We start from the raw sequence: 27,676 nt of genomic DNA, 5'->3' as shown, positions 1-27,676 counted from the left end.
GCATACAGTGCATTCAGGCCATACTCCTCCCTCTCAGACACTCACAACAAGGACTGTGTATTGAGACAAGTACCCAGCCATTCAACACTACACACTGCATTCATGCCAGTTTTGGGCAGGGCTGTCTCAGTCTTTGTCTCTCATACCAGAAACCAGACAGCCACAAGAAGAAGTGCATATTGGTCACACACTCCATTCACCCAGGTCCCACCCACAGGGTGTACCCACAACATACAGTCACTGGGAAGGCTCCAGCCAGTCTGGCCTGGACTTCACAACACCATATATGGAACTTCCACCCAACACCCAGTCGGGGGGAAGGGACAGAGTCAGGGCTTCCCAGGACTTTGGGAAAACAAGGTAACTGACAATAGAAAGCAAGAGGCCACAGGGGCCATCTTGTTTCCTATCAGGAATCAACTGATTCCAATGGCAGGGCTTGGATATCCCAAAATGGAGGGTACTGAAGCACATGTCAAATTCAGCATGGGGCTGCCACAAGACCATACCCAGCTCTGTGGGCCACACGCAGGTGCCCAAAAACATACACTAGGGGCACCGGGTTGCACCCCCTCCCATGGGTGCCATAAGGGCATCCCATGGGTCTGTACACCAAACCTAAAACAGGAAGAGCTGCACTGCCACGAGTCCCACATGGACTCCTGGACAGAAAACAATACAGAATACAAATGAAAAAGGACTACAGGACAAGGACAGGGAGGCTCTGTCCCTCCAATGCATTTCCAGCATCACACTCGGGCAAGCTGCGAGTAGTGGACATTGCTGAGGGAATAAATGCTTCAGTTACAGATGGATCTGTTATTTTATATGAATGAAAGAAAGGCAAGTAGCGCAAGGCATGGCAAATCTGGTACTATTGAATAACGCACTGAAAGAAAATGGTAAACCGAGTCGAATTCAGACTCTGTTGAGTTGAAGTGCAGTCTGAGAAACTCTGTTTTTGAAGCTACATTTGAAAAACTATTTGTTGAATATGGAACTAATAAAACCCCAAAACCGTGCTTAAAGGACAGTAACCTCTTTACGTGGAGGAGCCTAAGAATGAAGGGGTGGGGTGGTGTTGTGCCACCAGAAGTGAAGTGTGAATAAGACCCTGAAATATAACAAGACATTGAATGTGTACAGAATAAGGAAGTCAAACTAAATACTTTTAAACACAGAGGCAAGACACTGTAGAGACTGTGTGAGCAGGAGAACTAAGGGTTCCTGATTGCGTGACATGTGAGGGGTGGACCACGTGGTCTGACAACTACGCCAAGACCAGAGAACCCCTATGTGTTGGCAAGGAAACCTACTATTGTGTCAATAGGAAAATTACTAATGGTGCATTTAAAGCTTAGGGAAGGGAACCCTGAGCTGTGAAGAATTGTTAGAACTTACTTTAAAGGCTGAGCCTCAAGATACTTCTTTTTGTGACAACTGTTACTTTGAACTTGGGGAAGGGACCCCTGAGACTTGCTGCAATTCAACTGGATTGAACTTGGGGAAGGGACCCCTGGAATTTAAAAGTTGTGATACTGTATCACCTTAAATCCAAGAGAAGGTGACTTGAACACTAGTGAATTTGTTGGTACTTGGGGAGGAGGAGCTGGAAATAACTCGGAACTTTACTTTTGCAACACTGTTTAGTGTATGGTTGACATCCCTATACACTGTTTTGTTTTAGTTGTGAGCACAAGCATAGCTTTTGGGGACTGACAGATTTTTAAGTTGAACTTACTGACACAGACTATCCTTAGTTTCTTTAGGTAGGGAAATCCCATCTCAGCATAGGGCAAGTCAGGCCTTACACCATCCTGACATGTGTTAATAAAAGTATTTGTTACATTGAATCTGTTGTCTGTGTCTCCTTCCATGATGCCAACCTCACAATACATTCGCAAAGTACAACTCTTTTGACACATGATTTCTTCCCTCGTCAGTTATGACTAAGGCTTCCGGTTTTATGGTATTTATTTTTGTGCCATCTCCATCTGTATTTATCCATATTTAGTTTTTGTCATATAAAAAGATCATTTGCAACCAGTGTTTTCTCTGCATTTATTCTAATAAGAAAATGCATTTATTAAAGCACAGATGCAACTATATAGGAAATAAATGCTAGTTCAATTTTTTCCATTACAACAAACGGTTGCTCCTGCGACTGACTTAAAATATATGCTGTCAGCAATTTGAAGAACTTCAATGCTATTTGTATACAGCTTTTACACTCTCCATGCTGGCAATCTGCAATGCGATTGGCCTGTGAGGCACGAATGACATCATAGAGAACTAGACAGAAAGACCTGTGTTCCGGTTTTTTTTTCATTGATTTAAATAAATGCAGACAAAAATCCGGTTGATTTCCATCTGTACTTATGTGTAAAAACGTAAAACTGAACGCCTTGGTTATGACGTACTCCACATAATATATTTGTCATTCATGACTAACTCAGTTTATTAGTCAGATCATGTGACAGAAACCCATTTAACCCAAATGATGATTGTGCAAGGCTTTCCATAAACACTTTAAGGCATGGGGAAGGCGAGAAATAAATGAGCACTCATTTGAAGCAGCAGTAATAATCCTTTTTCTCCCAGATGCTCCAGGTGTCCAATATTCCCTGCGTCTGTTTTCCTGTATTCTTGCACGTTATCCTATTTGCTACTACCTTCGGCATACATTCTACTCATTTCCCTGAAAACCCATCGGCTCTCAATTTAACCCTCCACATAACCTGACCTACTGGTCATCAAAATAATTAAGTCTTCGTGCTCCCAGGGAAATTACATTTTGCATCTAAGAACCCAAACCAACTGCCCGTATATGATTCACTTTCTATCCCCTTCTGTGACCCACGTCATCCAATTCGCCAAAACAGACAAGAAACCATTCTTGCGAATCCAAGAACTCTGTGGCCTATCAAAATTCCAAATAGGTGAAACCTGCGTTCTGCGATGTCTTCATGTATCCACAATAAACCCCACATTTCCCAATGCCCTAAATGTGTCTGCAATTTAAACCATTGTGAATTCCCACATGTCGTTTTCCCCTTCAAGTAACTCTCTCGCATGCAAAAAGCTCTCTACTACATACTTGACAGCGCTTCAAATTGTACATTTCACATTACATTTTATCCATGCCACTGCTACTCGTATTGCTGCCGAACGCGACTCTAAAACTGTATCCAATGCTGTAAACCCCCCAAAAATATGGGACACACAATGACCAACTGGATACATGGTTTGAAAAGGATTTACACCAGCCTAACCTAAAACACAAGGACCCAGTGGCCTCTTCTCTCAAAATATCTCTGCACACTCATTGAATATAAATCGCCAACAAGGAAGTAAAATATGGAAGACATGAGTGTAACAGGCTCAGATAGAGGCTTCAGGCGACCGCAATGCCTTCTGGAAACTGCGTGGAAAGTTTAATACAGACCACTGCAAATACACAAAGACAACTGCTAAAAACCTCAGAGGGTGGAAAAATGTCCTGAAAACGATGAACCTACACAAGGGAATTATTAAAGACCAGCAAAACAAACCTGTTACAATGAATGACAGTCTCCAAACACTAAAAGCAAAGTGCTGGGGAGAATGTTCAGTTCTTGTACCAATTCCCCTCAACCTGGGAGACCCCCAGCAAAACTTCTGGGATTTTTAAATGTATTCTCCTGAGTGAGTGGGACTTTAACCACTCGCTCATCCTTTTTGCTCTGACTTGAGAACCCTGTTCGACTGCTACTGTATTTCTCTTTACTTTGATGGAGTCCTGCTTTCCTCCATGTATTTTATTCCAGCCATCTATAAATGATTGTTGCAGCACACAGCACCCCAAGTGCAGTATATGCGGGGAGCCCTTGGCTTCCCTTTTAATTTTATATTATTTTACCCCGATTATTTTAATGCACGCCAGGTTAGTAGGATACCTTTTTATCTTTTGTGGGATCAGTAAACACCACCATATGTGGGGAGCTGAGGGGTTATGCAGTAACTCCTATCCAAATGCTCCTGTAACTTTTATAGTTACAGTAACAGACACACTTAAATCCCTGGTGGCAGTGGATACATTTTTCTAGCACTTGAGTGTAAGTTACTTGCAGGCTGTTTTCACAGCTGCAATACAACACAAATGGGTGACAATTTTCCCAAAATGGCCCCAGTCTTATTTTATTGTCATTTGTTTTGTTTGTGTGTTCTACTTGACCCTTCTGCAAATCCAAGTGGGGGTGGGTCCTCTTTGAGTTTTGCCCTGGATTTCTTTGTGAAGCCCACCAAGGCTCCAGTGTGTCTGCTGAGGCAGGAAGTAGAGGGGAGCTGAAAACATTGCATGCCTTAGTTTGAGAGTATGCCTGGCTGGAGCCAGCTCAAACTGGGAGGCTGGCTGTCCTGCAAGGACTGATTAAATGGGTTCCTGCATAAAAGGCAAGCCTTTTGGGACAGAAGGCAACCACTGGAACTGAAGCTCCAAAGAAGGAAGATGGCGGGAGATGCCTGCTGCACCTCCAGTAACCGCAGAAGCACCGCTCAAGTACCGCTGCTGTCCTGACCCCATTTTTTAATCGACAGGGAAGATCAGCCAATGTCGACTTCCTCCTCTGGGCTGGTGGGCATAACCAGCCTCAAGACATTTACGCCATCCCCTGCCGTTGTGCGGCCTTCCCTGGCTGCAGAATGCCAATGCCCAGGGTACCTCGACCACCTTGAGTGCAGCGCCTTGCTGTTGACTAATCTCGCTGTAACTTCGGTGGCATCCATGGGGACCTCCAGAAGCATGAATCCTCGCCTCGGAGTCCCCTCGCCAGAGTGCAGGACCGAGAGAAAAAAGATGATTTCAACTGGCAGTGATAGTTCACCACTGGTGCTGAGAAAAAGGCACCAAAACCACAAACCGACATGGGAGTAAGAAGAATTCTTTGCTGGCAAGCCCCTCTCTCGACTACTGTTGCAGAAGCCCATCCAGGTTTCCCCCTTTTATCATCATGACCAAGAACTAGGAGGCCAGGATTGCAATTGTGCTTCTTCAAAGCGTCAAGCGGCATCATCATCTTCGCTCTCAAGGTACTGTGAGGCTCGGGGTAAATTTTACTTTGAGCCATTTGTGTCACTCTTTTTGGTTTTGGAGTACTATTTCTACTTTTTGGGTGTTCACCCATATCCAGTCGCCCAGGCCTAACCGCTTGTTCCCTTACAGGAAGGCTTCTCTTAAGCTCCTGTAACTTTTGAAAGAACTATCTTGTTACATATCCGTACTAAGAAGATTTGCATCAGGACAGTGTCAAGACACTGTGGTTGCAGCAAAGATATGAAGTACCTCCGTCCCCAAGTACTAGCCAGGGAGAAAGCAAGTCACTCTCTGGCCAGTCCTTGAGGCCACAGGTGGAACCAGAACAGCAGCAAGAAGGACCCGAACAGCTGAAGGGAGGGAAAATGGTGGTTAGAGAAACTGTGGCAACAAATAATCTAACAATAAATCAAAAGGGAAACCTGGTACACCTACCTATAGTGGGGTCTCCAAGGCTGTATGGGAAGGAGGGATAACCGTCTCCAGGAGGCCCGGAGGTGGTGCTTGCCCAAATTTGTTGTAAGTGAGCAGGGTTCCAATGACCCGGTTAAGTCTGTAGGAGAAGGTGGGCCACAGCTCAGGCACCGCCGGGGTGCAACTGGCGCTTAAGCAGAGCTCAAGAGTAACCCACAGGCACCGAGGAGGATTTATGCAGGGAGCAAAAAATGCCAAGGAAAGTCCAGGTCGTGAGAGCACAAAACATCCAGTGACCAAATCCTGAGGGGAATCCGTAATGCAGTCCAATGAGGCAATCCAGAGGTCAGGGAGGCAACAATGGGGGGAACACGACAAGTCAAAAATTACCAAAATCTAAGGGAAATCCAAAATGCAGTCCAAAGGGGCAGGCCAGAGGTCGAAGAGGCAAAAGTTCCAAAGTAAAGGCTGTGAAGAGAAGCAAAGCCAAACAACCGCCGGAACGTACAGATGAGAAGCACTGTGTTATGCGCTTGACCGGCGAGGAGTCAGCTGATGTGGACATTGCCGGCGAATGACGACAGGCGCCCTCCTGGCGTCCTGTAATCGCCATGGCAACTTCCAACGTGATCGCCACCAGGAGAGCGGCGGCAGCTTCAAGCACGGTCGGACCGTCTTCTGCCCAGCAAGGACCGTGAAAACCAAGGCCCCGGGAGCATAAGCAGCGCCGTTAGGAGCCTCGCGATGCCCAGTAAGTCCACGGAATCTTCTGCGCAGTTGTGGCGTGACAGACAGCTGATTCCTATTGACTTGGGCAATGTTTGTTTCCCTCCAAACCCAGAATTGAAGATCTCTTTTCTAATTGGGAAAAAGACTGCCTCAACCATACAAAGAATAGCTACAGTGTTGATTACCTGTAATTGTTGTATCTTTATGTTCTTGAACTTACTTATAATGTAGTAATGCATAGTTGATACAAATGAGTGCTTTTACTTACCTGACTGAAGTCACTGTGTGTGTGGATAGAAAAGTACATCATAATGTACTTTGCTGCTTATTTATCCTTATTTCTCTAATGCGTGTTTGATGTTGATAGTTGATACAGTATTTCTTTGGTTATTAATTTTTCCACCAACGCAGCAGAATGCAGTCACTTTTGAAAGGTCCGCTTGGCCTGCCCCGCTTTTGAGGGTAGGAGACTGGGCCTCCATATAGCCATAATTTCATGTCTCGACTGGCATCGACCCTTCAACAGGTCCTGCTGCCTTGCGCCGAGGAGAAGAGAAGGTGAGCCTTGGACATCCTCCTCTATTGGAGAACCATGTGAAGTTCCTTTCGAGTCCCAGGACAGTGGGCTTTCCTGAGAAAGCTAATAAAATCTCTGTTTTAAAGAAGTTTCGGGTAAAGAAGTCCACAATGCTGCAGTTAACGGATAAATCTATCCAAAATGTTGTCATGGACAAAAGGAACTTTATTATCACTAATATTGAAAAGCCATCAGGGAATGAACCCAGAGGCGCCCTAAGGAGTAAGGTCTTGGCATGGCTTTGTCAACGAACTGGGCTGGGGGTGGTCGGATATATAGACCTGAAAGTAATTCACAGATTGGGAATAAATGAATGGTGTACATAGGAAAATAAGCATTGTGTCCTGGTTGGATGTGGATACAGTAATTTACCATGTTATCTTAGTTTCTGTAACTATTTACCTATAGGATCATCGAGTTTGAATCTTATAGTGGATTAGTCTACACTGCTGAGAAAGTTGTATTTTACGAATCTTTACATGTTTCATGATTTGTGCTGAAGGTGTTTTCTTTTTGTTTTTATGTTGTAAATTTGTGTTGTTATGGCGCTCTGATGTCTGCGGGCTTTCAGCACCTTATAACTAAATAAATAACGTGCCTTGTATGTGTATATCATTTTGATAAAAACTTTAGTATGTAAGTGTTTTTTTGGATCTGTGTCTGTACTAATTTCTGTTTTCTGATTTACAGCTCAGAATCCTCCTAAAATAAGCCTGGCTGCTCTGCCATTCTGCCAACCTTGGGTAGTACAGGACTATATTAGAAATTGGGGGCCCTAACTCCAAGGGATAGGTCTTGTAGAGTCCAACCATAACTGGACTTTAGAAAACGTACCTAAACCAAATAAATCCTGCAGCCCGGCCCAGCTAAAATACTAGATGACTCGAGCATAGTTCCTACCACATCCAGAAGGCACTAGTGAAACTATCAACATCATTCTACAATCTGGGCCCTTCCCAGACACTTGGTCTAAAGGGGTCATCAACCTGTCTATAAGGATGGTGACACAAACAACTACAGGGGAATCTACGGTAACCTCAGAAAACAATGGTGCATAAGCCAAGAAATACGGAACTTCCTAATCGACAGTAACATCCTCCAGATGGGAGTCCTACCCAAACACCAAACCACAGACCCTGCAGTTGCAGAACTGCAAATATGTAAAGAACAAACACTGGGGAGAGGGGACTATTTGCTCTTTTTTTATATACATTTACAAAAATGAAGCATTTGAATTGACCTCCAAGCACTAAACCTTGAATGACTGCAGTTTGGGACATGAGGATAGATTTATGGCAAAATAAACTCCATGTGCATCTCAATGAGCTGCAAGGTGAAGATTAGCAACATGCAGATGGGTTTCATTAAGAGGGAACATGAAGTGAGAAAAGAGTGCAACCTCTGCCCATCATGGTTAATCTCTATGTCAATGACCTCCCTACATTGCAAGAGAAATCCCAGGACCCATCTAGGTCGCATACTAAAGAGCTCAGAAATAGAATGCTGCTATATACAGGTGACCTGCCCATATTAACACCCACCAGGGAAGAGCCCAATACAGCCTTCACCCCCTTGAAGAACACTGAAAGACCTTGGCCTTGCAAGATCAAAGTCTTGGTATGTCAGAGAAAAGCAAAGAAACCGCAACACAGTCAAACTATTCCTTAATGGCAGAGAGGTTCAGCACATTACTGACTAGGTTGTATACGAATTGTTCGTTTTACAACTGTTGGAATGACAATTGACCTTTTCACAATTGACCGAATTGTGAAGGTCAATTGTACCATATATGTGGGGGGAAACCCCCCACAACCCTCCACCCAACGCCAAACCCCCCAACACCCCTATATATGTATATATATGGATATATGGTCAATTGTGAAAAGGTCAATTGTGACCCTTTAAATTCGGTCAATTGTTCATTCGAACAATTGTAAACGAACAATTTGGGTAATACCACTGACTACACTTCAGTTGGTTCCATGTGGTAATATCCCTGTAAAAATATTGCGATACACAAATAGTGCCATATTTTTGCGGTGATATTGACCCATGGACCCTGCAGGGGACACCCCTGTAACCCCTGCCTTATTTTAAAATGGGCAGGAGACACCCCCGCAGCCCCCGCTCCCACAAAATATCCCCCCAATATATCACCTATGGCGAGACAAACGGCCATTGGACGGCGATATTTTTGGGTGGGGATATTTTGTAGGGGTACCCTTCAGTTGACTGGTAACATTAATGCTAAAGCTTTTTGACAACGCCGTTCCGCCATCCTACTTTACAGAAGTGAGATGTGGGGAACATCACTGAAGCAAGAGTGTGCAGAATTGGCAAACCTCCTGCAGAAACTTTACACCACCAGTTCTGCAAACAGATCCTTCCTGTGCATAAAGACTACTCACTGTGGGTGCAGGACAGAACCACGGAGACTCCACCGGCTGTTCGCCATTAGAAATAGGCACTTTTACATTCTGGTGCCATATCAAGAAAAGCACCCACATCCCCTCCACTACCAGGCACTGCAAGACCAAACCCCAAAACCCTGGAAACAATCCCTTGAGCACTACATTACAGAATGGTGCCTGTTCGGCAGCAGTGCCCCACCGTTTAACAGTGCAGGCAACTGGAGGAGAAAGTGGCCAAGAACTTGGAACAGGCCCTAGAGAAGCAACACGCTATTTATTGGAGTGCAGTATTAGGACCGCACAACAAGCTAGAAGTCTCTGGGGGCAAACTGCAAGCATACAGGTCATCCCCACCTTTGTACAAATAAAAAGCACAGGCAAACGCTGAATAAATGCACTCGAGTAGTCGCAATCTGGTAGCAGAGACTGGCCGGCAGAGCTCAAACACGAAGCTCGGGGAGGACAGAATCTGTCGGCAACATGCTATAGGAGAAGAGGGAATTGAAGACAATGGGCCTCATTAGGACCCTGGCGGATTTCGCGGTGCTAAATGCACCGCGAAGCACGGCGGAAAGCCGTCGATAGCGCCATGGGGGTTGGCGGATTTACCACCCCATGCCGACCTTGGCGGAGCGGTAAATCCCCAATCCCCATTCTGCCCTTCCCCATTCCCATTCTTGCCCCATAGGGTATAATGGGAGTGGGGAAGGAGTAAATTACGCCACCGTAAAATACGGTGGCGTAATTAACAACGAGGTCCCGTAGCGCCATGGTTTTCTCCGCCTGGTAAAACCAGGCGGAAAACGGCGCCATGGCGCTACGGGAACTCGTAGTGGGGCGGACGGGTCCGCCGCGAATACCGCTGGCGGAAACCCACTCCGCCAGGGTCCTAATGAGGCCCAATGTTTCCTCTACTGTCCTGCCCCCGAAGATATCCAGGACACTTATTTCCTCCCACCTTTATTTCGAGAATAGTGAAGTCTTGCATGTAAACCTGGACAGGAACAGCTCTGCTTCACCGTTGCACAAATAGCAGAATAGTCCGAGGGAACAGTACAATATGTGTATTCATAACAGCAGAGAACGTAAGTATGATGCACTATGACCAGGACTGAAGAGAATGTAGCATTTATGCAGCCCATGTGTTTGTCTGGCAACATCTTTTTAGCTGATAATACCAATAAAGTGAAGTTGCAGTTGGAAGTGCAAACAAAAGCTGGTGCTGCCAATCAAAGTGCAGGCCAATCGATGCTGCAAAGGGATTTATGGGCGGGAGTATGTGAAATCATAAAGCCTGTACGAGAGCCACCATGATAACTGCCCCAGAAGACACACAAATGCCCTTCCTCCTAATATGTGACTCAACAACTCCCCCAAGAGTAACCTCCTGCCCGGGCAAGGTCTCACCCAAACTTACCATCAGAGGGCGCAAGAAGATGCACCACCACCCCCTTTCCCTTACATCATCAGAGGTCCATCCCTCGCCTCTCCACCCCCCCCCCCCCCACCCACAAATACCAAGTCTCTGGGCAAAGCTGTCTCCGATCTCAGCACTAATCCCTCCAGCAACACCCACCTCCGAGTTTCAGCTTCCAACGAAGAACTCCACTGCCCCGGAACAATTCAAAAAAGAAAAAAACCAAAAGCACCTGCACAGTTAACAGAAGATCACCAACTGCAAGGGCTGGTGAAAAGATATCCAACTCAGTGGAAAAACACATGACGTGGAAGTGAAACGGAAACCTAGTCTGCGGTACCTCGTCCTAGATCTGATTCTCATGCTCCTACATAGTAAGAGGGTGTTGCTTCCAGCCTCCTCTACTTCTTCAGTACCTCTTATGACAGCTTCTCTCCCTCATTGCTTTACACTGCTTACTGCACAGAAATGTCGGTACCGGCACGTCCAAAAGAAAAGGTATGGCGCAACACCACCACTCGGATGCTTTCAGCCCCCTTTCTGCACTATTAGTCTTCGTATCAGTTTCCCCCAGTAAAGAAAAAAGGGTTGGTTACCTTGGAGGAACGAGGGCCCCTCTTATGTGAGGCACGCAAAAAACAGGATGGGGAAATTAGACTGTTTCCATTCTACTATTATTAAATATGTGAGGAAAGTGTCCTCACACAACATAAGGAACAACACAAGGAACTTTCCCAGAATCTATTTAAGGTGACCTTTTCCACGGCTTGACTCTCTTCCAAACTGGATATGAGCAGGTTTCAGGTACTGCTTATCTTGGCGTTATCTCGTCCTTATGGCCTCTCGTTATGAGTGAAGGACTCGCTCCTCCCTCGGTTCCGGGTTTCAGTGTCGGTTTGCAGGCACCAGGCCCACCACGTCCGCTGCGTGGTCGCACCTCCAGTTTGTGTCCCCACCCCCATTGCTGATGTACTTCCGTTGAGAGTCTCGCCTCTTCATATGGTTTCTTCTCCTCCACTCAAGGGTCACTTTTCTGAGTGGGGGCGTATTTTTCAGCACAGGTTGTCACACAAAAAACATCAACATGGAGATATTGTTCACATTACTTTCTCCCATCTAAGCAGATAATATCCGATTCTTATCCCCCGAAGGGGAGTCACTCCTAGTGAGGTCCTGCTTTCCTAAACCCTTAGGGAGGGTTTTGCTTAGCAGGCTCACCTCCCTATTTATTTATTTATTTTTGCATTTTTATAGCACACATACAGCCCAGGGGCATCGCAGCGCTGTTACTTGTGGCGGGCTTAGTTACATACAATACAGATGTTCAATACAATCGGCATAGCATACTCTAACAGATCATAATACAAGATACATACTTTCTAACATCCTCCCTATATGTAGGGATTTAGTGCAATTTTCTTTCAAAGCATTGCATTTGGGCAGGAATTAAGTGAAGAGCAGAGTTTTCATGGCTTTGCGGAATGCTAGGTGGGAGGTTTCTCTCTTAAGGGTGGTGGCAGTGCGTTCCATTGCAGAGCTGAAAGGTAAGGGAAGCTAACACCCCCGGCTCAGGCCCTTTTAACTCTGGGGACTGTGAGCATGTTTGCGTGTTGTGTTCTGGTTGGTCTTGAGGAGACTGATAACTGGATTCCTTCAGAGGTATGGTGGGGCCGTGTGGTGGAGACATTTGTGAGTGAGGGCAAGCGCTTTGAAGAGGATTGTTTCTCTAACTGGAAGCCAATGTGCCTGCATCCTGGTGGCTGTGATGTGTTCCTTTTTGGGGATTCCTGTAGCTGCAAGTAGAGTGTTGTTTTGTATTATCTGCAGCTTCTTCATGTTTTTAGTGGAGGTACCTAAGAACATTGCAATGCAGTAGTTTAATTTTGATCCTGGGATAGCTCTGGCGATAGTGATGCAGTTGTCCTTGGATAGGAAGGGTCTGGCTGCTGTCATGAGCTTGGCGTGGTATGCCGCTGATGTGGCAATGGCGTTGACTTGCCTTGTCATTGTTAGGTTGGAGTCGAGATGGACACCCAGTGTTTTTACTGAGCTGGCTACGTGGATTTTAATGCTGTCCATCATAAAGTGGCTAGCCTCCAAGGGGATGGCTCTCCCTAGCGAAGAAGAGACAAAGTCTCCAGATTCGTCACCCCTCCGACAGACCTGTTATAAATAAATCATTTGTTGCAGGATGTCAAATATTTCTCAGTGAAGGAGTTGGTGCACTTTATGCTCAGCTGATTAAGAGATTCCATATTCAGCAGGAATCCTAGCACCCATTTTGGGGCTGAAGGTTAATGCGGGGTGGGGGGTGACGTTTTGTACCCAGTCAGCGGTCATTAAAAAATGATTAAAAAATAGTAAACCATGAAGATGGCCGCCAGGGAATGAGGAGAAGGGACTATGCATAGTCACTTCTCCCTTTCCTTGGCGGCTATTCGGACATTGAATAGGACTGGGAGGAAGGCTTTGCCGGGCTGGTAAAAACTCAGCTAGGGCCAGTGAGCTTGCTTGTTACAAGCTCATTGTCCCTCGCCTAGTACTAATGAAAGTAAAAATATCTAGAGCTATTGGCACCAATCGTCCCCCCAACCCAGTTCTCAAGAAGGCTCCCATTTTGACTGTCGGAGACAGCCTTGGTAACGAGGTGAGGCTTGACACTTTGCTGTGCTCATGTTGCTAATACACCTATAGGCCCTTTCCTCTAACAACTCTCAACCAGCGCCACAGAGTGAGAGTAGGAGAGGAGCAATTGCAGCGTGGTGGCTGACGGCTGAAGCCGATCACGGGGGGGATGCAGAGAGAGCCAACATTTCTGGAGATTCCTGTTGCAAGTACCGGTGCCCTGTAAGTCTAGTGGACGTTTGAGCTCACAGTAGCACGAGGAACGTTTACGGTTCACGTGCTCTGGAGCAGGCTTGTGTGGACAAGCGGAGTAGAGGGGGGTTTGTTAGGTAAGATTTTGTAAAGTCCAACTGGTGTGGGACTTCGCAAGATTTATCTATTGGTATTTAGGGACCCAACTCTTAAAATAGGCCTGTACTACACAAGTCAGTAGCGTGACTGAGCAGCCAAGCTTCTCTTAGGAGGGCTAATGTGAGCTGTAGAGTAGCACAATGAAATCAGTAAATGCCAAGCACCAAGTAAACACTTACACACTTATATTTATTTATATATACACAAGGCAAATAAAGCTTTCTTTTTAAAAAAAAAAACAGCGACTAATAATAACATTAAATGGAAGACAGAATTCATTTAAACAAGAACCAATATTACAGGTGAGGAATTTCTTTCTATGCTAAAGTGTTCCAGCACACTGAGTGACATCAATCAAGGTCACTATTGGCACTCAGTTTGGTTCACCGTTCCAGAATTGGGTTGAGGAGGGGAAAATGGTTGGTCAAAGTAGAACACACTTTCAACTGGTTCAATGGATAGTTTCTCCCAGAGGGATGCAGGCAAGCCAATAGGGTTCAGAAGAGGAGCCTTTAGGAAACTAGGACAGCCAAAGTCAATGGGACAGTTCCAGTTCTGGTGCAGCTTTTCTTAGAACATTTTAATCGAACAGTCAGGAGTTCTTTGAAAAATCACAGGAGCTCAAGAGGAGAATACCTGAAGTACAAGCTGGAAGGCCTGCACAGATGAGTTGAGGTCAACTCTAGAGGGGTGAAAATAATACTTCCCAAACCCGGAAGCACTACAAATGTCCAAAGGTAGTTCTACCCCAAGCCCGACAGTACCTTAGAATTGAAGAAGAGGTTCCAGCTGGATGCCTTCCTGATGCAGTGCTGCAGACCTGTGTTCTTGGTCGTGGAGACGAGAGGGAGGATGTCTGGCGGGCTTCTGTGGCAACACTCTGGAGAGGGACTTGGCAGCAATCCACATGATTCAACGGCTCCGGTTTTGGCACCTCCTTTTTCAGTGCCAAGAAGAAACTAATAGCTCCGGTTGGAGTTTCCTCAGTGCTGAACTTTTGAAGAATTCCTACTTCTGGAGGTCCTGGAAGGTGCCCATGAAGTTTTGGCCGGATTCGTTCTCTGGAAGACGATGCACTCTATAATGGCCAGGGATTCCCGGGCATTAGGATTCTGCAGCCTAGTAAAGTCGTATCAAGTCGGGGGAGGAGCCAAAATGAAGCAGGTCTCGAGGCTAGTTGGTCCCACCAGCCCAATGGAGGAAGTAGTCTGTCTGAACGGGGCCCCTAGGGTCCCTTGTGCTATGGAAATAAGGCAATAACCATACACGAATAGATGCGCCAGACACGAGGTTCAAATTCCCAATGCTAGGGTTTATTGCAAGCAAAAATAGTCACAACTGGCCAATTCTGGTCTCACGCCCCACGACGTGAGTTTCCTAGACCTCGAGGGATGCAAGAGAGCGAATTACGTACATCAGTTACATTTATACAAAATGCATATCATACAATCAGCAATGTCATGTTTAACACCCCTCTTTATTAAGTTTCTTTGAACTCGGGATGTCGATGGACATATTCGACGAGTATGACAGTATGACACTTTCGATGTCTATTCTAGTAACAATGTGCAATTAGAAAGTGCGGAGGCATCTTTTAGCTGTTGAACAGAACACGGTGGTTCTGTTCTTGGAAGCAAGCTGCACACGGGGGAAGAGCCACATTCCATACTTTGCTATCTATGAGGTACTATTCGTGTCCTGGGAGCCGACACGCTCTAAAGGGTTTTGCGAAGGGGGGGCCGTAGGAAGAGCATAATTCAAGCCTTTAGCTGTTTTATTCTAACATATTCTACCATCGTACGAGACTGGCTGGCAGCTGTGAAGTGATTAAATGCCCTGCAGCTCTCTCCCAAGTCTACAGAGAGGGAGCGTGGGCATTCCTTTCTGAGGTACTCATGAGGAGTTTCAACGAACTCCTCAGTCCCACGACCTTGTCCTTTCATATTCAGACAACAATGTTAACAGTTGAGCAGAGTAAGCAGAATTCGCAAGAATTGCAAGCTGCAAAGCAGTTTAGACAGAAAGCAATGAGCAATGGTTAACAAGCAAAATGGCGATTCTTGCTACGTTTAAAATGGCCGCTTGTTAGTCAAGCATAGCAGTCTATATTTCTATAATTCGGTGCATAAGACGGTTGGCCTACGGCCATCAAGTTACGTCTGTCATTCAAATGAAGGGTATTCACTTTTCCAGATTGACATGTCGAAATGAAAACTGGATCAGCACAGCTGTAAGTCTTCACTGGTCCTTCTGCGGTCCTGGAAGGTGCTGCTAGCACCTCTGCTTGTCCTCTTCATCAGATGTCTTGTTGCAGTTGTTGACTGTGCCTGTAGTCAAAAATGTCTCATCTTTTATGCGAACTCCCATTTTTTTTTTCCCAGCCTAAGGGCTGTCAGTCACCTGGGGAGGGGTGAGGGGTAGCTGTCGTCCTCACTTCCTGCCTTTCCAGACACACTGGAGCCTGGGCAAGCTTCAGGGTTGAAGCCAGCCAAAGGCAAAACACACAAAGGACTCAAACCTAGTTTATACAACAGAGTAAAAGCCCAGAAGGAACTAACAAACAAGACATGGCGAAAAAAGAAAGGCCATTTTGGAAAAATGGTCACCCATGGGTGATGTACTGCAGTTGAGAAATTAGCCTGCTAGTACCCTGCACAAAAGGCAGTAAAAAGTAACCTCTGCCACCAATCATTCAAGTTAGTGTAACAGTTACCTGAGAAGTGGGATACAGTTACGATGTAACCCCCTGCACTCCACATAGGGTGGTGTGTGCTGGACCCACAAAAGGAAAATTAAGTAAAATGCAAGTTAACTCACTGTTCTTGGGAACTGTAGTTCACACAAGAAAATGTATTTAACCATTAAGAGAAGTGTGTTCCTCATGACCCCCACACGACTCTCAGCCCGAAGACTGAGACACGACAGATGCACCTCACTCTTGGCCCCTTCACCGCCATTGACGATTTATCCCAAATGTGAAAAACTTTTCTATCTGACAGCCATTCAGGCCATAAGCAGTAGAAGATCCGGAGGAGGTGGAGATACCAACAAGCTGACAGACCGCAAATAAAGAAATCAATGACATAATCACTGACATCACAACGGAGCTACACATAGACATGAAGTACACAGCCATCCATTCACAAAGTTACACAAACATGCACTAGCTTATTGCATGTACACACGATGCACACGCGCATGACTCCTGCAGGTGGAGAACAGACACACATACATCTCTCTCTCTACATATATATTCACACTCTTCGCTAATGCTGAACCGCAAGACGCAAAAATATACATATATCGAGCCTGCATGTGCTTGACTGCCACTAAAATATACGATCAGAAGACGAGAACCTTGGAGAATTCATTTGTTTCTACAGTGATCCCTGTCGATTTGTTTGATAATAATGTCAGTAAACTTTGCCGTATGGCTGAGTCTTCCGTTCTTGCTGTGGGGTGTTTTTGGAGGCGCCCAAGTGTCTCACTGCTAGTAATTATGGTGACTGCTGTTTACTGCTACCGCTACAACAAGGAACACTACTAACACAACAAGGACATCAAGAAAGACAGCACAAACAACACAGATACATATATAAAGGGGGGAGATACCCAGACAAGGCGCTGAAGAGGTCTCTGGCAAGGCATCGGGTTCGGTGAAGCAATAAACCATTAAGTGGGCTCTTCACAGCCAGTCCACTGTAGGTGGAGAAGGTACCGTAGCATCAGTCGGACCAGCTGAGTCATCTGCTGAACCAGCTTTGCTGAGCTGTTCACAGACCTCTGTTCCCAACTATGATGTAGTATGGGAATCCCCTGTTTTCTTTTCTTCGTTTTTCCAGAGCTCTCGTCTATGCCTCAGGAAAGTTGCTTCTTCATTCAGGGGAGACAGTCCTACACCATCAGTCCATGATTTGGGCGAACCCTTAGCTATCCTAAGTTAGCTCACGCATCCCTCTTTTAAAGCTCCCTCAAAAAGATCAGTCCTAGCAGCTCTAGAACACTCCATTAATCGCCATTATAAGGAAAACTGTTTGCAGAGGAGAGTTTAGATCAAACTCTTGCATCCATTGACATAACAGAGCGGTGGAGCGAGTTACCTGGAGTAGTAGGCCCTAGTACTACTGCAAGGGTTTTCTCGGCTATACCAGCCTTTTCTAATGCTATAGTTCGCTGCTTTGACGCTATCCCTGTGAGCAGCAGTGATGGAACTTAAAAACCAGTAAGGGAGGGAACAGTCTCGCCTCCTCAGCCAACAGATTCACACTCTATTTCGTCTGGTCAATCTGCTGCGGAGTACGCTGTTCCTTTATGGTCATCTCAGTCCTCTTTTTCTTCAGACCTTACTAACGAAAGGAATATTATTACTGTAGGCGACCAGGAGGGTGTAATGAGTAATTCACGATTCTTGGTTGACTGTGTGAATCACCTCACTGTTGCTTTCTCAGAAATAAGTAACTCTCTAAACACACTCCAGGATTTCAGAGCAAAAGATGCTGAGAAGATAAACATGTCTGAACATTATTGGCTGTTTGACTTCTTTGCTAGGTGGATCTAATAAGCTGGCAGAGCTGGCATGCATAATTTAGTGCACAGCACTTCCTTGCACGTTATCTAACAATGCCAATGGGGGCCAAACTTTGGACAATATCGTAAGTAGCTCTGCTGAAAACCCACTATGCCAGTGTGGTCCAGTTGGGCAGGTTCCTACAAGCAGCAGTATTAATTACATTGTTCTTGCTGTCCTACATGGGCTACCAACCTTTGGTCTGAACTCTGAGCCACCTGTATGTTCCACCTTAGGGTTGCTAAATTTGCAATATGGCCCAGCGATCAAGGGCGCAAGCCGCATGTGGTCCAGTGACGTCAACCCTGAGCTCTGGGTTTTGGACGAGAGTTCTCAGTGCCTGCATAAGTCCTCTGTAAATCTGGCAGTGGGACGGCTGTTAAGAGTGAAGTCCCACTGGATGGATGGAGGGGAAATAATTTGATCCTGTGTTTGTGACATATGGCAATAAGAACTCTTACAAAAGAACGTTAGTTATAGCCATGACTGACGTTTTGGGTGTCAAGTGTACGCATTATATCTGACAGTCTTGTAAAGTCTGCAACGTTTGTTTTTGCTTCTCCAATCAGTACTTTCGGTTGTGTATTCTAAATTGTCTAGAAGCTTTATCTTGTAAAGGAATTGAAGTATACAAGGATGTGAGCCTTGACATTTGCCATTTGCACAGCACTTGATACATTCCCTGAGAAACTGTAGTTACTGCTGAAACTGTTGAGCCAGTAGTTAGGAAGGTTGAAACAAAGTTGCCACAGGAAGTAAAAGCTGATTTTAAATTGCCCGATCATAGATCTGACAGGAGAGGCATTGGAGCTTAGATTTTCTCAGCCTGCTTTTTCCACTTTTCGCATGCCCAACTAAGCTCAGGTGTAGGTGTACGCTTCTGTTCTGCGCGCATTTTTTTAAGTACCACCTCTAGGGCCTGTGGGTACAAAATAAACTACTTTTCCCGCAGATGACTCATTGGTTATTCCCGTACTCGGGTCACACAGGCATGTGGTTGTCAGTGATCTGCCACGGTCCCCCGGCACCTGTAAAATAGTTAAGCTGGAATGTGGCAGGGGTCTGAGGCAAATTAGAGAATCCCGACTGGATAAATTGGCAAAAATAAACATGATGGGTTTGCAAGAGATCTGTTTAGAAGATGACGCTCGGCTCACTACCATTTTCCAAGAATTCAGGGTGTTTTCATGTGCTATAATTCGTAGGGGTTCTAGCCGTCCGGGAAAGGGTCTGGTGATTTTAGGGCAGATGGCCCTAAATTGGAACCTTATGTCAATTTCCAGCCCATCTGATCCATCGTTGGTGGTCTTGGCGTCTCGAAGTAGTGGCGCTGAATACAAGCTTCTTGTTGTTAATGTATACTTGCACCCGAAGGATAATTCCAAAAACATTTTAAGGTCCAAAGGGTGGCTAGCAAATTTGCTCTCAGACATTGGTGATGCAAGTTTTTAGGGGTATGTCAATGCTAAATTGGGGGGCTGTAGTAACTGACAATGAAAGGAAATTATTGGAAGCTGTCTGCGGAATCCCAAAGAGGAACCTAGGCATTCCAACAGGCATTCCAATGTCTTTTTGCTTCACAACTCCTTGGATGAATTGAACGGGAGGTCCCCTGGTGATGTTGTACCCAAGGTCACATACACGTCTTATGTTGGGGCTTCTTTGATTATTGTTCGGTGGATTGCTATTCGTATTAGATGGTGAGTGATTTCTTGATCCATGAACGCCTGGAAAGTGACCATAATCCGTTGGTTCTTTCATGGATCCCGAAATCACCAAGCCCTAATTCCAATTCATCTCTAAATTCTGAAGAGTCTCGTAAATTCTGTGATATTACCCAACATCAAATTAGCCTCTATGTTGGTTGAAACAGAACCTACTAGGCAGGCCTTTTTCTCCCAGGTGTTTAGAAGACCCTGGGCGACAATCCTGGCATATGAGAAACGAATTCCTACATCGCAAGAAATTCCCGCTGGACATGCAGCACTCTATTGGGTCAGTAGGTATAAAAGCATAATGATGCATCATGTTTTGATGGAGAGTGCCGCAGGACAAAAGTTGAATTGTGTGTGGCGTCAAAGTACGACTGCAGGGATTCTATCCTCTTGAAGAAGCATTTAAAAAGCTTTTAAAGATTAAGAAAAAACGTTTTTATAGATATCCACTGGGCTCTTCTTGACAAGACGATTAGGGAAAAGGAAGTGAAGGGATTCTGGAACCTTGTGGGTTCCTTAATACCGCTCAAGAGAAGGGAAGTTCATTCTCGTCATCCATGTGGGCCTCTCATTACAAAGAAATTCTATTTAATGTGGATGCAGAAGCTCCCCACCAGGCCTGGAAAGTATGTCTATAGAAAAGCATGCTTCTATTTACAATAGGCGAGGTTACACACGCTATATAGCAAGTTCGGCAAAGCCCCGGGCCCGGATGGTATCGGGTCTGACATCTATAAATGGTTCCCCAATTGGTGAACACCAATCCTGTTGGAATCATTTAACACAATTGCATGCTCATTAGTAGTTCCATCCACTTGGAATAAGAGCATTATTATACCAGCCTTGAAGAAGGGCTCACATGCCGACCCCACCGCCTCCCCCAACCCAACCCCCCATTGCTATCGGCCTATATCCTTGTTGGATAGCGCATCCACAATTTTTGTCAGGTGCCTGGCTGCTGGGCTTGCTCAGTGGGCAGCAGACAACGATATCCTGCCTGCTTACCAAGCAGGATTCAGAAAAGGTTTCGTGACAATTGACCATGCCTTCGTTCTCAAAACTATTATAGAAAAATATGTTTCACTAAGAAGGGGCCGAGTGTACGCAGGCTTCTTAGATTTAGCGAAAGCCTTTGACTCCTTGAACCGGGCCCTGTTGTGGAATAAGCTCCACAAATTGTGCGTGCGATTGATTATCTGCCTTTATTCAGATGCAAGGGCTTCAGTTGTTAGTAAGGCTGGTCAAGAGGCACTCACCGAGTTTGCCACCTATAAAGTCACAAGACGGGGCTTTCTAATGGCTCCCTTATTGTTAATCCTTTTCCCAGATTTCTAGCCTGATTCCAAAAAGGAAGGTACAATACAGCCAGTTTTAAACTGAATTGGTTACTCCACTCTTTTTATATGCGGATGACACCATTTTACTTGATCTTACACTGAAGGGGTTGGAACGTAGCTTGGGTTACGCAGCTAGCTACTTTGAAGACGTAAATGTTTCGAAGACGAAGATGGTGGCCTTTGGCAGTAATATTCCTAAATATACCTGGTCAATTCATAACGTTAAGATCGAAGTAGTGTTCTGTCCTGATGGCTCTTGTCCGCGGAAGGTGCTGAACCACACAGTCCCCCAGAAAAGTGTGGTCAACAGCTGACTCAAAGAACAGCTGAGATCCCTACTTCACCACAGGAAAGGGGAAGTGGAGAAAATAAAAAAGAACACTGATTCAGGTCTTCAGATAAGGCACCAATATGCAGGAGACGAAAGAACAAAAACAAATTACAGTCATTATCAGTACCTTTTTCCCCGGTTTCGGCCCTAATGACTGCACCGAAAATTCCGGCCAATACAAAAAGTCTGGAAATTTATACCACCAAAGGTATGAACACCAAAAGTTTGGAACTTTGGTGGTATGTATTTTTGGTAGGTTAAAAAAAAGTCTGCGGGGGTATCCCCCGCAACCCCTGCTCACTTTATAGTGAGCGGGCGTTGCTGGGGACTCCCCTGCAGCTGTCCGAACAAAAAAAAAACGAGGTCTGCAGGGGTATCCCTCGCAAAACACCCCGCTCACTATAATATACAATATAGTGAGCAGGGGTTGCGGGAGAAACCCCTGCAGCTGCCCAAAAAAAGAAAAGGACCCTGCGGCGCCGGTTCCCGATCACGGAAGTGAAAGGAAACTGGTGCAGCAGGGACACAGCGCGAAGGTAGGAAAGGTAAGTAGGGTGGTGGGGGTGTGTTGTGTGGGTGTATGTATGGATGGTTTGCTATTGGATGTTCGCATGGGAAATGTAGTGCGTACATTTCCCATGCAATTTCCGTTGCGGAAATGTACGCGACGGAAAAATCACGTAGATCCTTTTTCCCCACCTATCCCAAATAAACATTTATACCTGTCTTCCTCTGCAAGGAGCTTAGAGGACTTGATAACAACTCTCTTGAAGAAACATTTCCCTGTGTAGAAGTACTCTCAGAACTCCACTTCTTTAAATGTGATTCCAAAGGCTTTTACATGAACTGTTGCAAAACTGGTTTGAATACTTCTTGAGTTCAAATTATGCAAAGTCTTATTCCATATCCAGAATGACACTTCTACTGCACATCCTTCAGAATAGAATTAACAGAGTTGTCAGATAAACACTGAACACTGAAAAACTGTTCTACAGTTTGCATCAGACTGTTAAGTATTCACTTCTTGACTGCTTTAACTGCTACGTGCTGAACATTCACTCCACGACTGAAATGACTTGTTCTGCACTAGATGGCTTGCTCTGCGCATGCGCCCGAACGAATGTCTACTCTGTGGGGGGGGAGAACGGAGAACCACTCTCTTTACGGGCCTCCGCGCGTGCAGGCTAAACAAATGGCAGAAGAGAGTCAGGCGAGAATAGCGGCTGCCAAATTAGCCATGCACCCAATGCAGGCTCGAGCGTTACGCTGAGTCGGTAGACCTCAGAACCAAAGCCAGTCTCATCCGGACATAGACTGGAAGTGTCTGCCACTATGACTTGCGCACTTCACTGGATTATGAACCAGCACAGAATCTTGACTTCTGCTTCTGCGCGCGCAGTCCTTTGCTGCTTGTAGTTTGGCTTTTGATCAACTCCCGACTCCGCAAACGCTGTCATGACAGGCGCACTGAGCTCAGTAATTAGCGCGTGTTGAACACTTCTCTACCATGACATGAGCAAGGAGTTCAAAAAGGCGTGCGCGTGACCACTTCTCAATCCCTTCACATGATTTCTACGGAGCCAAAATAAAATACCTTAACCAAACACCTTAACTGGGAGGCAGCGAAGACTCCTTCGAAAGGAAGAAATAGTAGATCTTCTGGTTAGGTCGAAAATGTGTCCCACAGCAGAGTTATGGGCAATTTGTAATCTCTGGAGTGGGCACTTCGGGATGCCCATTAAAAGGGAATTACAGTAGTCCCATCGAGCATTAATCCGAGTTCTTACCACTATTGATAGATCTGTTTCTGCAATTAGAGACATTAAAGGTTTCTGGAGTTTCAACTGAAAATAGACTGATTTAATAATCTGATTTACATGTAGATTGCAGTTTGTACTAGATTGCCATACTCAGCTAAGATGTTTTACTTTCTCTGCATATTCAATTGGAACCCCAAATGGAGTTGGGCAAGGAACATTGTGTAATGCATTAGCTACTTTAACCTTTGAGCCGAAAACAATAATCTCAGTCTTTTTTATGGATTGAGCTGAAGTTTATTTTCCAGCATTCAATTTTGGATTTTACCAGCACAAGTCAGAACTCACTCCATTGCTTCCAGTGGTTGCTTTAACATAATGTAGATCTGTGTGCCATCGGCATAGGAGTGGTAAAACAGATCAAACTGAGTGACATTTTTCACAATGGACTGATATACACAACAGTGGCAGAGAAGAGCCTTGAGGTACTCTGCGTGTGACAGGTAGGGGCTCAGACAAATATGGGCCTACTTTGACCTGTTGGACATGGTCCATCAAAACAGATGTGAACCATTTAACAGTGTCAGTCACCTGAGCCACTGATGACGGCCTTCATTTAAGGATATCAAAGTCCACTGTTTCAAAGGCTGCCGATGGGTCCAGTATGATAAACCTGCTGATATCGCCCTCGTCGGCAGCCTCAAGTAAATCACCCCAGACCGCGGTGAATGCATATTCAGTGCTGCGGCCTGGTGTGAAACCTAGTGGATAAGGATCCAGGATATCATTCTCTTCCAAAAAAAGTTGCATGATGGCAACTTTTTCTAAGATGTTTGCTGGCCATAAAAGACCTGCAATGGGCCGATAATTGGAGGGACTTTTGTATTCCAGTGTAAGATAAGATTTCTTCAGGTCTGATGGAACACAACCTTGGGTTAATGAAGTGTTCACCAAGGTCTGAACGTACTTTCCAACTGCAGAGGCATGCTGTTCCGCAAGATAAGCGGCAACATAATCATAGACGAAATTGGTAGGTTGCTTATCACCTTAATGACAGTTTCTAAACTGACTGGCGAAAAGACAAATTTAGGGAGAGAGAGAGAGAGAGAGAGAGAGAGAGAGAGAGAGATTCATTTTCTGAGAATATTGCCTTAGTGATTATGTTGTAATGTAAGGTTGCATATTGAGTATCTGTTATTCTTAATCGTCACAATTATTTTCCCACAAAAAACGTTAAAATCATTAGCCATTTTTTGAGATGCTTGGAGACTAGTGTTAACACATGAGCGATTAGTACAATTTCTAATTACCTTCAATAAAACTTGGGATCTATTTTCAGACAGGTTTATCTGCCCTTGGAAACATAGGGATTTGGTTTGAGGATCTCCTCCCTATATAGCTTTAGGGCAAGTTTGGCTTCAGTACGAGCACTTGTTTTCCTGGTCTTGAACCATAATTTTTCAGTTTTTCGATAACTAATTCTGAGGACTTATTTGTCATTATACCATTGGTTATTCTTTTTAGCAGATTTCTTAACAATTTTGCAAGGAGCAATAGCATCACAATTGGTTTGCATCGTAGTCATAACTTGAGAATACAAGGTTGTGCTGCTTACAGTTCATTGAGTTACCGTTGGGTCATTTAACAGTTCATCGCCAGTTATGCAATCTAAATCTTTCTTTCAGCAGCAAAGTTTCAGATTTACAGGAAAATTCTTGCAAAATGGGATAAAATCAATAAGCATAATAAAACAGACCACAACATGATCGGACCAGCTAATCGGTATATTTCCAGAGTGATTTATGTATAGGCCTCTGGATAAAAATAGAATCCAGGCAGAAACCACCTTATGTGTTGGTTGATTAGATAGTAAAAGAAGGTCATGAGATAACAAGATGTCATTTAAAAGTATACAATCTGTAACTGCAGGTTTGTCACACCATATGGTAAAATCGCTCAAAATAATCAACTTTGAGTGACCTAGTGCTTCAGAGCGAATATAAACGCCCACAGCATCTAGAAATAGTCCAGCAGGCCCCGGGGGTCTGTAGCACAGAATAAAATTACCTGCATTATTAGGGGTAAATTGGCATGTCCAAGCCAAAATTTGACAGGTGTAAAGAATAGAAATTGACACATTGCAGAGTATTTTTGGCCAACATAGCTTCTCCTTTCTGTGTCTCCCTATTAAGCCATTGGATTTGAAAGGAATCTGGTACTAGGAGATGGTAAGAGGTAGTACAGGTAGTACAGGTAGTACAACCAGGATTCAGTGATAAACAGTACATCCAGGGTATGAGCAACGATGAGATCATTTGTAGCAGCAGCATTCTTGATTGCACATTGAGCATTTATAAGGGCACAAGACAATAAGGGGCGGTTGTAATGGTATCTTTTAAGCACATTAGATTTCTCTGTGCTAACATGATGAAGTTGTGTTTTGTTTAGCGTTCGCAATAAGAGTACCTTGCAATGTGTCTTTGAGGGCGAGCAGAGATTCACAGCAATGAGTAATCACCATATCGTAGAATAGTGCAGGACCGATACTATCCCAGAGGTGCTGCACAAGAATATATTTAAAAGTCTTTCCCCACAGTTTTGTTCTCTGCACAACTAACCTGCTGTTCTTTGCATTCTGCAGGTGTGGAATTTCCAGAACAGAGTTTGCGTGAAGATGTAGTGCGTGTCTGCGAGGAATTGCTGTTTCCGGGTGAGTAGCGGCGTTGCGCAAGATTTTGTCTAAATGAGGCTTTCCCCACTGCACGGCTAACCTGATGTCTTCTTTTATGTTTCTACAGATGTGGCAGCTCCGGAGCGGCGATCGGATGATCGGCACCGATCGCGTGATGGTGCTCCGATGGACCGCTGGACTGAGCAGGCTTCTGGTAAGTATTAGCGTTGCTCTGAATAGCGATGTAGCTTGCGTGGTCTGCGCAGCTAACCTGGCGTCCTCTCCCTTGCAGCTCGGCAGTAACAGACTCCAGGAATACCGAGATGGAAAATCAGGTAAGTGTCTTGTTCTGCTCTTTTCTCTCTTTCTCCCTTGCAGGTAGCTCGAGACAACTGGACGGGGGTAGCTGAAGACTGGCCTGGAGTTTGCAGACACGGTGAGCGTTACGCTGCAGGTGTGCAGAATAACGCGGAGCGTGTTCTGTATAAAGGGCGTGGCTTATATAGTCTTCAGAAAGTAGTCCTTAGGATAGGTAGTCCCAGCAACCACACCCAAGCAAATAGTTCCTTAGGCAAGTAGTCCCTTCAGCCCGCTTCAGATTGGTTTACACGTGCTTCACTGGGTTTGAAACTTGTCATGTTGGTGATGGCAGTATGAGCCTGGCACCAATGGCGCCAGAACCGAATCCAGGAGGCCCCTGTGAGACCCTTTGGGGCCTTTAAGGCCCCCATGGAACCCAAAGCCCTGGGAATGTTGGTCTGCACCTGAAGTTTGGGGGTATGGACCGTGACAGCTCCTCTCGAAAAATAATTATTGAATGAAACAATTTGAAAATATTTTCAAAAATGTTAGATCCCCCCAGGGAATTCTCTCTATGTGGGTTTAAACTTAGCTATGCCAAACAATCATTCCAAGTCAATAGTATGCTTCATTGTTGAATGCGATGTGATATTGTCAACAATTGATTCTCATCAGCATTTGCTTCTTGATAATCCATCATAGGTGAAGGACAAGCTGATGTTCTATTTTTGATTTGATTGTTTATTTGCGCCTATAAACAATGTGTTTCAAAGCACTTCAAGGAGGGAGGGAACATGGGAGAATACAGTTACATTTTTACAAGTCCTTGACACATTTTATAATGTGAAAAATAACTATCATAGTCAGCCTGGCGACATTTCAGATAGTGCAAGTGAAGAAACAGTTAAGGAGATGGGGGGAGAATGAGACAAACTAGCAGTAACATTACTATGTCTGAAGACAAGTGATGTAGTGCATGAAAAACAAGAGGAAGGGGGAGTGGAGAGAGGGAAGAGGTGAGGAACGGACCAGTGACTATCGTAATAAGTCTGACGGTTCAGAATAGTGCTGGGGGGAGTAGAAGGAGAAGACGAGGAGGGAAGGGGGGGCGCAGACAAGCTGCTATCAGATGTCGTGAGACCAATGACAGGAGTAAGTGCTGATGGACATAAAACGGGGGGGTGGGGAGAGGTAGAGGGGGAAGTGGTTGCAGGGCAGGCAGAGAGAAGAAAGATAGGGGGAGGGGCTGTGAAGGACCGGCAGTTACGATTACTATGCCTAACGGCAGTTGAAGGTAGAGCCAGGCTTAACAGGAGAGGGGGAAGCAAGGAGGGGGAGAGGGCGGGCAGATGCGAAAAAATGGCAGCTATGATTACTATGCCTGGCGGCAATTGGGGTAATGC

The 27,676-nt window shown here is 45.2% G+C and overlaps 1 pseudogene; it reads left to right on the top strand.

Moving 5' to 3' along the window:
• Positions 1-27,676, top strand: part of LOC138448101 (E3 ubiquitin-protein ligase TRIM39-like) — a 153,263-nt pseudogene that overhangs the window by 23,192 nt on the left and 102,395 nt on the right.

The sequence above is a fragment of the Ambystoma mexicanum genome, chromosome 3q, assembly GCF_040938575.1.
Source record: "Ambystoma mexicanum isolate Mex_15411 chromosome 3q, UKY_AmexF1_1, whole genome shotgun sequence".
Lineage (NCBI taxonomy): Eukaryota > Metazoa > Chordata > Amphibia > Caudata > Ambystomatidae > Ambystoma > Ambystoma mexicanum.
The sequence above is the reverse complement of the archived record's forward strand: the minus strand, read 5'-3'. Positions and strand labels throughout refer to the sequence as shown.